The sequence below is a fragment of the Cygnus atratus genome, chromosome 17 (genome assembly GCF_013377495.2).
Source record: "Cygnus atratus isolate AKBS03 ecotype Queensland, Australia chromosome 17, CAtr_DNAZoo_HiC_assembly, whole genome shotgun sequence".
Classification (NCBI taxonomy): domain Eukaryota; kingdom Metazoa; phylum Chordata; class Aves; order Anseriformes; family Anatidae; genus Cygnus; species Cygnus atratus.
The window spans coordinates 12,740,270-12,752,741 of record NC_066378.1 but is presented as its reverse complement, the minus strand read 5'-3'; the positions used below and the strand labels follow the sequence as shown (position 1 = coordinate 12,752,741).

General features: G+C 47.1%; 1 long non-coding RNA gene across 1 annotated transcript; it reads left to right on the top strand.

The window, feature by feature from the left end:
* Positions 1–228: 228 nt before the first annotated feature.
* Positions 229–4,386, top strand: LOC118257248 (uncharacterized). Its single transcript, XR_007708950.1, has 2 exons — positions 229–579; positions 776–4,386. It is a non-coding gene; the product is annotated as an uncharacterized LOC118257248 (long non-coding RNA).
* Positions 4,387–12,472: the final 8,086 nt, after the last annotated feature.

The window sequence follows — 12,472 nt, the reverse complement described above, 5'->3', positions numbered from 1 at the left end:
GCCGCTCGTCACACGGCTCCTCGCGTTGTTTTTTTTCCTTCTCCGGGCTTCCCCACACCTGCCCGCCACCGCCGAGCCGCTGCGGCCGCTGTCGTTGCCTCCTGCCGCCTGCAGCCAGGGAGGAGCCGGCCCGGCCCGAGCGGGGCCGGCCTGAGGCGCCCACAGCCGAGGGCTCGCTGCCGGGCCGCCATGGCCCCGCTGAGGTGTTCCTGTTGTGCTTGGGTTTGGTTTTTTTTTTTGTTGTTGTTCATCCTTGGCTTTGGGTTTTCTTTTTTTTTCTTTTTTTTTTTTTTTTTTTCATCCCAAGCAGTTTTTCCTGCAGCTCGCTTCGGGCGGAGGCGTGGGGTTCTGGTGGTTTTGTCTTTCGGAGCTTCGTAAGCCTCGGCGGGGAGCTGCGCCGTGTCCTTCACTGCATGCTAAAACGAGATAGGGCAGGGCCGGGAGGGGAGCGAGCAAACCCCCCCCTCGGGGCTGGCCTGGCCGCTGGGGCTGCCACGGGGGGAGGAAGGGGAGGATGTGAGGAAGGTGAGGAAGATGAGGTGAGGATGTGAGGAAGGTGAAGGTGAGGAGGTGAGGAAGGTAAGTGCCGCCGGGCCCCGCAGCTTTGGTTAAACCCGTGCCGTGCTGCGTGCCGAGGCTCCAGCCCTGCTGCCCTGCCAAGGAGGTAATTTCGCAACAACGTCAGGTTACGCTTTCTTTTTTCTTTTTTTTTTCTTTTTTTCTATTTTTTTTTTCTCCTTCCCCTTCCACCCTCACCCCCCTCTTCGGTCTTCAGTGCTCCCCGCACCCCAGGCAGTTCGGAGCAAGCAGCAAACCTGTCTGCACAACACAACACATCTCCACCAGGAGGAAAGGAAGGAAAAAAAAAAAAAAAAAAAAAAAAAAAGGAAAACCAAACCCTCCGAACTGCTCGCAGACGGGTTCCCTTCAGGCTCCGGTGCCCCCCGGTGCCAGCAGCCCCCCCGGCAGCCCTGTGGGGAGCGCCTCGGCCTCCCGGCACGGGACGAAATGGCCGAAGCTGGCAGCACGGAGATCAGAGCACGGTGTGGAGCCGTGCTTGGGTTGGCAGGGTGGCTTCTGGTGTTCTATTTCCTATTTTGAACTGTTGCGTTTTTTTACCACTTGCATCACGAGTTAAATCAACGTGTAAAGCGATTAAGAAAATTAGCCGATTTAAACAGCATCGGCCATTAAATTCCCTGGGATTTTAAGCTGACGCTTAAGTAGATATCTGGATATTAACAATCTCTGCATTTTAACTTAAACCTCAATTTTAGACTATTTAACCCTGAAGCAAACTGGCTCTGCCTAACACAGCCCAGGCTTCAAAACAAGTCAGCCAGCCCATAATACTGCTGGAGCTCAGACAGCTTTGTCTGTACGTGCACCTTCCTGTGCCTTTTTCCAGGGCTGTAATCTCGGTGAGCGCTCGGTCCCCGTTGGGGACGGGTGTCCCCATGCTGCCATCGGCAAGCGGCTCAGATTTGGATGTCCTGGAGCTGGCGCCTGGTGCTGGCAGGGCCAGATCCTGCTGGGGCGGCGAGCGGGGTATGGCAGCCCAGTGCATGGTGTGGGTCCTCAGTACTGCTGGAAATTGCTTTTGTAAGTCTGAACTGAGAAATTTCTTTACGTTTTCAGGGTTTCTAAATGACTGTAATGTTCGGTGTAGTTTAAAAGTCACCAAGGCAGTTGAGACCAGTTGCGCTCCCGGAGTGGGTGGTTTAATGTCTGAAGCTCGTATCTGAAAAGCTGAGTGTTCTGGTACAGCGTGTTTAAATCCCAGAAAGGTCAAACCAGACTTTCATACCGAGTTAGATTGACCCTGGTTTACTGCATGAGACTCTTTAGAGAAAGAAAGAGATCTTTCAGGGGAAAGGGAAAAAAAAAAAAAAGATTTTTTCCTCCGAATGGCCTGTGGTGGCTCTACGCACATTCTTAAAGCAGCAGGGTTTGTTCTTGCCCACAGCGTCCCTCCCCTGTATTGTTGAGACGAAAACTCTTATGCTAATTCTTTTAGTGTCTGTTATCAATAAGAAGTTTTTTAATTTCTTTGGCAAAGTGTTGCAACTAAAGCAAATTAGATCGAGAGGCAAAGTGAAATAAAAAATATGCAGCTGCTCTGCCAAACAATGATCGGGACTGTTTACAGCGTTTTGTTTTAGACTGGCTTGTACACAGAATCCTTTATATCGAAGGTTTGCATGTCACAATCCATTGCTTGTGCAAGCAGACTAGATTAATAGCTTATAAAGGACAAAAGGGACCTAGGTTCATCTGGTTAGACTTCCTGCATTATGCAGGTCATAAGATATTTGGGAGTTTGTTGCTTTTTTTCATTTGAGAGAATTTAACAATAGCATACCCATGTCTTAGGAAAGAGATCAGAATTTAATTTTAAAATGGCATCTGAGAGAGAGTAAGATAAGAGTTGGCAGATTGCTTCCATCAAAATCGACCTGACAGACTGGAAATTAAGATACCTTTTTAAAACTGAGTTTTGTCTAGTTTCTGCTTTCAATTATTGGGCGCTGCTGCATGTCTGTCTGCTGGACTGAGTGCTTTGTTACCAGATTTCTGTCCTCGTGTAGTTGTGTACAGACTGGTAACTGAGCATTTAGTGCTCCCTTTGCAGGCTCGCAGAGCTCCTCTCGGGTCCGGGTTTTCCGATTCTGTCATCGCTGCCACTGCGCTTCCCTGTGAACTCTCCAGTTCTTCCCATTTTGATCTGGGCATCTGGAACCGGACAGAGCGTTCAGCAGTGCTGGCACCCGGTACCGCCAGCATGCTCGGCTGAGGTTTCTGTTACACATCCAGGGATTGCTCCAGCCTGTGTTCAGCTGGTTTTCCCGCACGGCTCCTAAAATGCTATCCAACCTGCTCCTTCCTGGGACAGCATCCCCATCCCATCAGCTTCTGCTCTTTGTTCTGTCAATGGCCTTGCACTTGAAAAGGGCAGTCCTTAGACAGCATTCTTGCTTGCAGTGGCCTTTTTTTATACATCCTGCTGCTGCTGTTACCAACCAGGTCTGTAGGGGACATGTAATTACTTCATGTTTTCTTCTCAGCTCATTGATGAACGCTGCTTCTGCCCCTGCTGTAGGAGTGTCCCAGTTCCAGGTGTGTGCGTGCCTCAGTCTTGCCAATACTGAGTCAGGAGGAGATCTGATCTACCCCATCCCGTGCCGCACCCAGTCCGTGGGAGGAAAGCCCAGTTGAGGCGCTGGAAGGGAGTCTGAGGCTCGCTGCAGCATGCGCCCGCCCTGGTGACTAAGGCATAGCTATTAAATAACACGGGGCCCAAACCAGATAGTTGCAGGACCCATAAAAGAAAGATAACAGCTGTAGGACACGGTGATTACTACTGCACTTTGAGACGTTGTTAGATGGATTTTATTCCACGTGATCACGCCGTCTTGGTTTTATATTCTCATAATCACGTAAATGCTTCACAGGGGTTGAAGTATGGCACATCAGCCCTCTTGCAGACATCTCCTACTAGTGATAATACCTTTATTACCTAACCTGGAAGCTTCTTCAGTTTCTCTCTCAGCAGCTAAACTCATGGAGCTTTGCCCCTGTGGACTTGCAGCAGAAATCCCCCAGACTCACCTTCCAGTTTGGCTGAGCAAGCAGAAACGCGCAGGGGCCAGCTGGGCCTGGCAGTGCCCTTTGCCGGGCTGAGCCCTGTTGCCTTTCCCCTGCAGCTCCGCACTGCCGCCTCTACCACTCTGCTCAGCTGCTCTTCCAAGACCTAGAGATGTTTGGGGCTGCTCACCCACTGCCAAATTTGATGGAGGCTGGAAGAAGGTGGGGAAAAATGACACAGAACTACACAGTCACATTAGACTTAATTTTAGGAAACCAGGCTAAAAATATCAAAAGAACATTGAGGAGGAATACGGCCTGGGTATTTGCCTGTTCGGGTCTTTTTTTTTTTTTTTTTTTTGGCGATGACATTTTTCATTTCTTCCTAAGTACGGCAGATCAGACGGCTAGGGGATTTCTCAGCCAAAATACGCAACCTCCTGACAGATGTCACCTGTGTTCCTGCGTGCTCTGAGGATGCATGGGATACACGTACTGAATAACAACGGGGAGGTGCTGGTCTGCTGTCTTGTTTCGACTGCCTGGGTACAAAGAGGGATACCTTCACACCCAACAGGGGAACAAACAGTTATTTTAATCCATACAACTTTTGATGGACACGTTGGACGTGTGCCAGGGCTGTTTTTTTTGTCTTTTTTTTTTCTTTTCCTTTTAAACTGCATCTGTTCATTTTATTTCTGGTAGTATTATGACAAAGCCACCCCTGTAAGATAGGTAGTGAGTGCTTTCAGAGATCTAATCATTCTTGAGCTTTAAAAGAATAAAAAAGCTGTTTCAACACCTGACTTGCAGATTGTTTTGTGTTGCTACTTGCCATTGAAATGCAGCTGCCATTGAAACGCTGTGATCCCATCAGTATGTACAACCGGTTATTGTTTGGAGTACTTTCATGCTTACAAAAATCATTAAATAAATCAAGAAGGTTGGCAATTCTAATCAATGTTTTAAAGCTGTCAAATTACTAAACATTTCACTTCATTGCTTCACGGCCCAAACAGTATGGTTTTTTAAAGGAAAAAGAAAAGGAATGTACCATTTAAAAAATTCTGACACTCGCAGAGTTTGCATCAAAAGCACACAAAGACAGAGATAAGTGACCTGAGAAGGTATTTATGCATTAAAATACTCGTGTGTCTGGACACCTATCATTAAGCAGCCTAAACGCGATGCTGGTTGGAGACCTGTGAGCCTTTTTAACAAACGCAGGGCACCGAGGGGACGTCTGATTAAAGTGATGGAGCACCGAACGTTACAGCCAGCAAAGCGACGACAAAGATCAAATGGAAGGAGTTCAGCTTACAAATCGGAGCATTTCCTTCTAACTGCCGCGGTGCAAACAACCTGCGACGTGCGATAAAAGGCGGTTTTGCCCTTGACGTTGCTGCTGTTGCTCCTATATCAGCACGCGAGGATCCCCGTCCCGATTTATTTTTTGTCAGGAGGTTTGGGAGCTCAGCCCCGGTTCTCAGCCGAGCGGGCCAGGACGTGGGGAAGTGGATGCCTTGCCATCCATCCCGCCCGCATAGCAGCAGCGCCCAGTTGCTAAGCAGCTGCAGAGTCGGCCTCGCCGCGCCACCAATCAGCTGTGCTAAGGGAGCAGCACGGGGTCCCCTGCATCGAGCGGAGAGGAGCCAGCAGCGGCCATGGTGGAATTGTTTTCTGATTGTTTTCTGTCCTGGCTGCCTCGCAGGACCCCGACACGAAGGGCCGTGAGCAGGAGCAGGGGAGGGCGAGGGAGAGGCAGCATATGTGCACAGCGGAGGTTACAAAGGCAGCAGATCTTAGCAGAGCAGGGGGCACGCGCCGAGGAGAGAGAAATGGGAGAGAGGCCAAATGCACAATTCGGAATAGGAAAAAAGAGGAAAAAAAAAAAAAAGAACAGGAGGGGAGTGCAGCATATGGAGAGGGGAAATAAAGCAGAACTTGCACAGGCTGCGAATAATTGAATAGGAAAATACAGGGAGAGAGGAAAGGAGCTTGATTCATTACTGCCCTTCACCTCGCGGAGACAGCTTCACCCGGGAAAAGGAGGTGTGGAATACAACAGCATCACTCATGTTTCTCAGTGGACTGTAGGTTTTACATTTCAACCCCTGCCATTTGGGGTTTTCTCCCTGGCTAGCCCGTGCCTTTTGTTTAGATGGGATTCCTGCAGGCTCTGCTCTTACCTTTGCCTAGCTTCTGATTTATTTTTATACTTGCTTTAGCTTTTCTGTGGTTTTGTGCGTTTGTTGTTTTTTTTTTCTATAAGTCTTAAATTCAAATGCCTTTTCCGTATACTTTAATTGTTTTAACCTTCAAGGGGCATGCCGTTGCTAATGCCTAACTGAAGTTAGTCTCCAGTGCATCCACAACGCCATCGCTACTTTTCTCCCCATCTCTCCTCTGGGAGCTGCCCCGCATCCTGCCCTGCATGCTCTCCTGCCTCTTCCCCGCACGCTGCCTGCCAGCACGTTGGGCAGACTTGCTGCTCTCAGTGTGTAGAAGCGATTCCTGCGGTGCTAAACGATCCCAAACTCCTGCCGCGTTGCGTAAGGGATGTAAAAAAGCGTCACAAACATCTTCAGGGTTATTGGGACCAAAAGAGATTCTAGCCCCACCACCGTTCAGCTGCCTGTATGCAAAAAAAAAAGAAAAAAACAAACTTCATGGTCTCAAAGGCCAACGTGCAATCGCCTGCGGGATGGGAGATGCCAGCAGAGCTGGCAGGGAGGCCGGGGACCACCACGTTCCTCTCCCCAGCTCCTCCAGGCTGGGGACACATTTGTACAGGAGGCGTGGGGAGAGGAATCGAAGCCCTTGCAGCTGTTGCCTTCTTCCATGGTCAGCCCTGGCGGCTCAGCACGCTTTTCCCCAGGTCCAAAATTGAGTCCTAAAAGGAAACCGAGGTGCCCGCCCCGACCTGCAGCGGAAAGGATTTGCTGTGGGCTCTGTGTGTGTATTTCAAGCCAGTAAAACGCCTGGGAAATGCACAGCCCGGTGTGTGTACTTGCAAGATTTTGTCTTGTCAGTCTGGTTTGGGGCAATTCTATTTTTGTATTCATTTGTCCACAGTCCTGGGCCTTTGCACAGGCACTGCCTCTGCCACTGCTAGGGCCTGAGATCATTAAAGGTCCAGGGGCGCTGACATTTTACAAGCAGCTTCAGCTGCGTGCCACGGAGGGGCATTTTTAGCACGATGAGAGACCAGAGTTTAATTAGAATGGTTTCACCGAGGAAACCTCCCTGCCTGAAGAAACCAGAGCCGCTACGTTAATCCCAGCAAGCAACTGGGAACTTCACAGCGTGCCTGCTGTCCGGGTGCGAGCCAGGAGGGGCGAAGCACGCGTAGGAAGAGAGGAACGCGCAGGAAACAAGCTCACTGCCCAGCATGGGGCCGCAGGACCCTACGGCAGAAGTTATGGTGGCTCCCGAACGCAGATACGCAGCAGTTTTTATCTTCTCCCCAGCCTGCAGTCGCTGCCCTCCATGGCAAGTTTGCACAAGAACCTGAGGGGAGGACGTGTGCTTAGTGCATTATCGGCCCTTTATTTCGATGCCGTGCATTGTGCATTGCTCTGCCCCTATTTCACACCACTGCCTTCTCCTACAGCCTGCCTGCCATCCTTTTTTCATCCCCCAAAGAATATTGACCATTTCCCCGTGTTTTGTCCAAAAGGTTTGGGAGCCACCTTCCTGGGGCCAGCTGTGAGAGTGATGGTTAATGGATCGCTAATGATGTGCTGATTAACAGCACTGCATTCGGGGTGCCTTGTACCTTACCCAACTGAAGCCCCGTATTTAGCAAATGAAACCTGGGGTCATCTAAATCTGAGGTTCTCAAAAGCCTCTCAGAAAAGAGAGAGAACATACTTGGGGTTTGGTGGGATCCGCCAACTGACTTCCTGGCCATGGCCATCCCCGTCGGGCCGCAGCGTTCATCCCTGCTGTGCAACCCTGGTGGTTGAGAATGGGAAAAGATGGGAACAGTTATCTGAAGGAAGCAGATACTACAGGGAGCACATGTTTTGAAAAACAAACAAACAAACAAACAAAAACCTAGCATCTCATTATTAGCTGGGCTGGGTAGAGGGTGAGGGAATGAAAGAGGGAAGGCAGCCGGCAGAGGGGCTGCAGGGGTGTATGTCAGAGAGGGGCTGTACGCGGGGCGAGACCAACGCGCTGCGAGGAAGGCCATTTACAGCCCCTTTCCCTGTGTTTCCCCAAATTACTTCCTGACGGACTATTCTGAGCTGCAGACCTGGACGCAGACGCGGATTAATTTCTTGCAGTCCTGTAGCCGAGCCCTGCACTCACCCAGCCACGAGCAAGCCCGTGCATCACCGCCGAACCCACTTCTCCTAACGGTTCCCATGGCAAAACCAGCCACGGCCACCAACACAAACACGACCAGCAGAGCTTGCCTGCATCGAGGCATTCTTTATCCTGCCAGCTTCCCTTTCAAGCACAGAGGTTGAGACCCAGCATCCCCGTGCTAGCGCTGACGAACTCCTCGCCATGCCAGCACATCCGGGAGGCGCACGATGCCCAGCTCCACGGGGGCAGTTACGGTGCTGTTGGCAGATACTCATTCATTTCATGCTTTTTAGAAACCAGTCCTTGCGCCATGTTCCAGAAACGCATAGGATGATCCTAACCTTGCTTTCCCCACTTTTTTCCAGCAGAATTTGGTTGAGAATTCACACTTCAGTGAGGAACAGAAGACTTGAAAGTGCTCCTAAGCACCCACTGCATCAGGTGGAGACGCTGCTGTGTTGATTTACACTCTTCAAATTCATAGATTTTATATTTTTTTTCCACAGCTGCAAAGCCAGGAACTTGGGTTTTAATGAAAGGTGAGATCCAAAACACTGGCCATGTACATATCAGATAGGAGAAATTTGGCCTACATAGTTGGCATCCCTGATTTAAAGCCTGCTGGAGAAAATAACCCAAGAAACAGAACGCGTTCCCTATAAATAGCTGCTCTCTAGGCAGTAGTCGAGCTGTGGTTTATGAACAAAATTGGTCCAAACTATCTCGCAGTGCCCGAATATTCATTGCCTGGTTTTGCTGAGTTGCATGTCTCATTTGGCCAACGCCTCCTGCTACAGACACTTGTCCTGTTTTCTTTCCTAGCCCTCTGAACTCCATGGTAGCATTTGGACAGATTTTATGCAGAGTTTATTGAAGGATTTTTGCAGTGATTTAGTGCACGGGCTAATTGAGCCAAGTGAAACAGGAACTATATTCCTCAAGCATGAAAAGGCAGAAAGGGAATTTTCTTACTGAAATATAATTTTTCCACATTACTTAATAGTCTAGAAAGTTAATACGTTTTTATTGGAAAAAAAAATACCGTTCCCACTGAGCCAAACAACAATATAATAATGTTTTAGAAACCTCTTAGAAACTGGCAGGTGTCACAGCCACCTTGCCTTCAGTGAAAAAGGCAATTGAGACCCCTTCTGAAACAAGGGATTTGCATCAGTAGGGGCTACTACACAAAAACCAGGCACATGGCAAGGCCTGAATAGATGGTGAATCATGTGGCCCAAGGGATTTTTCTGGATTTTGGGGGCGGGGGTGTGTGTGTAAAATATCAGGCCGCGAGGACCAGATGGTAGGGCTCTGCATGTGCAAGAGGAACAGCAAGAAGCACTACAGAAATGGATACTGAGAAGCAGCTGAAAGTCAGGGAGACTGGGAGCTTTGATTTTGAAAAGAGATTTCCTGTGTGGCGTGAGGGCCGAAAAAGGCTTGGGGTTGTGAGCAAAAGCACAATTGAAAAAAACAATTTTGTACAGCTGTTCTGTAAATAAATGGAATTGCCTTGAGTACGTACTTGGCTTTGTCATAGCAGGCTCTTCTTACACAGACAGTCACCAGGAACTCCTTTGTGTGTGCAAGGTACAGTTCACCTCTCCTACACTATAGAGTTGCCCCTTCCCTATCTGCCCTGTCAGTTCACATAGTAAATTCTTTTGGGCAGAGATTATTCTTCACATTTTGTGCATTACAGATAATTGCAGCACTTGTATAGCATCTTAAATTTACTGGAAATTCACTGCACTTATGTGGTAAGTCCCAGTCTTTAGGGCCTGTGTTTCCCATTGAGATTATAAACTCTCCAGGGCGTTTTCTCTTGCTCTGTATGCACACGGTGTAGTTCAGTGGGAGTTCATCACTGACAACGCAATTATTATCACTGGTAATGTTCAAAAATGAATATATAAGTCACTGTCTCATTATGCACATTTTAAACTAAGTTTACGAGTATTTTCTTTTACACAAATGGGACTATTTCTTAACGTTAAGTTTAAATCTTTGAAAAGCTGGGGTCTGTATTATCAAGAAGAAAATTCTTAAGTGTATTTCAAAAATCTACAGACACTCTAGAAAGCACAGGTCCCCGTTCTTGTCTACTTCACGTTACAATATAAACTAATAACATGAGTATACAGCAGATGGCGTTTGCTGTTACTGCTCTCTGCAGTTGTGGATACAAGGAAGTCCCAGCAGTCTGACACCTTGCTGGCTAGCTAAAATCGTTGTATTTTCCATTAAAAAATATTATTGGAAGGCATACACATCAGCCTAAGGGCATACGCTACAGAGCCTAAGTGACTGGAAACTTAGAACTCCAGCAGTGCCCAGAGTTCCCCAAACAGAAGAATGTTGCTAACAGCGTGTTTTGTCAAACCTGTTATCATATTTACTATCTAAAACAGTATTCTGTGAGCAGAAAAATTTACCTTTATGCTTCTCTTCCTCCACTTGACTTTCTGTAGTCACAAAATCCATGGGCCTTTCATATTATTAAATCTCAGTTTCGTTGTCTTTTCAAGCACCTTGTAAGGGACGGAGAGGGACACCCAGAATGGAACACAGATATTTACCATACCCCATTACGTTCTTGATTTTGATGTGCTCGCTGTAAATCTCTACATGCATACTGATTCTCAAGCTGCAGATGTGCAAGCTTTTGATGAAACAGAACTTGTGCCAAAATCAATATACAGGCCAAAACAAAAGTAGGAGAAGGACACTTGCAATTAATAGTGATTAGATTTGAATTTCACTAATAGAGGGTTGAATCTTCTTCCATTTAAATCAGTGGCAGAATTCCATATTAGATTTTACTTTTTCAGTCAGCAAAATGCACTTAGCTTTTGCATAGGACTTTTTCTGCCTGACGCACTGCATACCCATTAATTAAAAATAAGTAACTGAGACACTGAAATGCTGTATTTTGTCAATACTAAGATACCCCACCACAAATAGAACATCCATCACTTAAAAAGAGCCTTTGGAGAGTTTACAGTTGATTTTATAGTCTTCTCATTTTAAATCGTTCATTCCCAAATCTAAAACTGTACGAATCTAAAGTGTCCTTAACTATAAAATGTACAGAATGAGAAATGTAGAAATTATTTTGTTTTGTGAGACTTGGAAAAAAAATAAACAAACAAAAAACTAACAATGTAACAGTGATGCACAAAATACTTTCATCCCCCCACAACTTTTATGGAATTAGTGAATTGAAAAACCTCTGAAGAAGGAAGACTAGTAAGTCTACCTGTTAATCACACCCTACTATGCCATTCGTTTTGAGACAGGTTCAAAGAAATTATTTCAGGGTAAACCAAATCACTCCTGGGCCATTCATTCCTGTGCACTGGGAATACTGGAATGCCCTCAGCCACTGCAACCTACAGGAGCTGACAGATTTTACTATTTTGCAGATAAGATATCAAAGATATCCTGTGTATTCTACATGTTTTTGTCAAAATTTCCTCAGTAAAAAGGTTAGCTTTAAACAGGTGTGAATTTGGCTACCTTTTTATTATTATTTGGAATTCCATGACCCTTTATTGGTTATTTATGTGTCCCTCCTCCTTCCTGTCACTGAAATATCCTTTCCTTTCTCTCTGTTTGCCCTCTGTACAAAGCAGGGCCTTTCTTTGAAAGAGGTTATTCCAAGACATGAGGAGCGCAATCACGTTTTGCATTCAGTCTGGAAGGCCATCTAGTGACACAATTGTGCAGAAGAAAATGTGAAACACTGAATTACGATTTTTCTTCGTTGAATTAAAATAAAAAATTTGCTATACTCAGGCATACCCTTGGGGATTTGTTATTACTCCCACAAGTGGCATTTCAAAAAATTCTAGAGCCAATTTGGATTTCTTAAGAAATGATGGGGTTTATTTGAGATGGAGTATGCTGTTTATCATTTTCCAGGAAAGAAACAACACAATTTTTGTGGCAGATTTGAATCTGAGCAGTTCAAGTGCTGTGACAAACGCAGTCACCCCCTGAAACATGGACTGGGGCCAAATTCACCTGGCGGTTCCGACTCCCTGCCTTTGCACCTGTAACTCCATGTTGCGAAGTAACACTACAAGTAGGTGTTTGCAGGCCTGACATCTCTGTAATTAAAACGCGAAATCACAGCTCACCTTGAATGAATGGCACCAGGCGAACACACAACGAGCATAGCTGTTGGTTCCTACCTGAGCAATAAATCATAGAATCATTAAGGTTGGAAAAGACCTCCAAGGTAATGCAGCAGAAAGCAAGTATTTAGCCACAACCTCTGCCAGGGCCACAAGAAGACGCATTTTGGGAGTACCTCAGGGGCATCTTGACCTCTCCGCCACTGCCTTTCCCTCATCCATTGTCATTCAGGAGCGTGGTGGCCGAAATTGAGGCTGAACTGGGTGATTGTCCCTCAGCTGCTGGCAACTTGAAGCAAACCAACACGGCATCTGAGGTGCCAGGGGGTCCCTATAGAAACGAAGGAAAATGTGGAAATGTGAAAATGTCTGCGAGGAGACAGAGAACACGAGCCGGACCTGATTTAGCCGGAGGCTCCATGGGATGG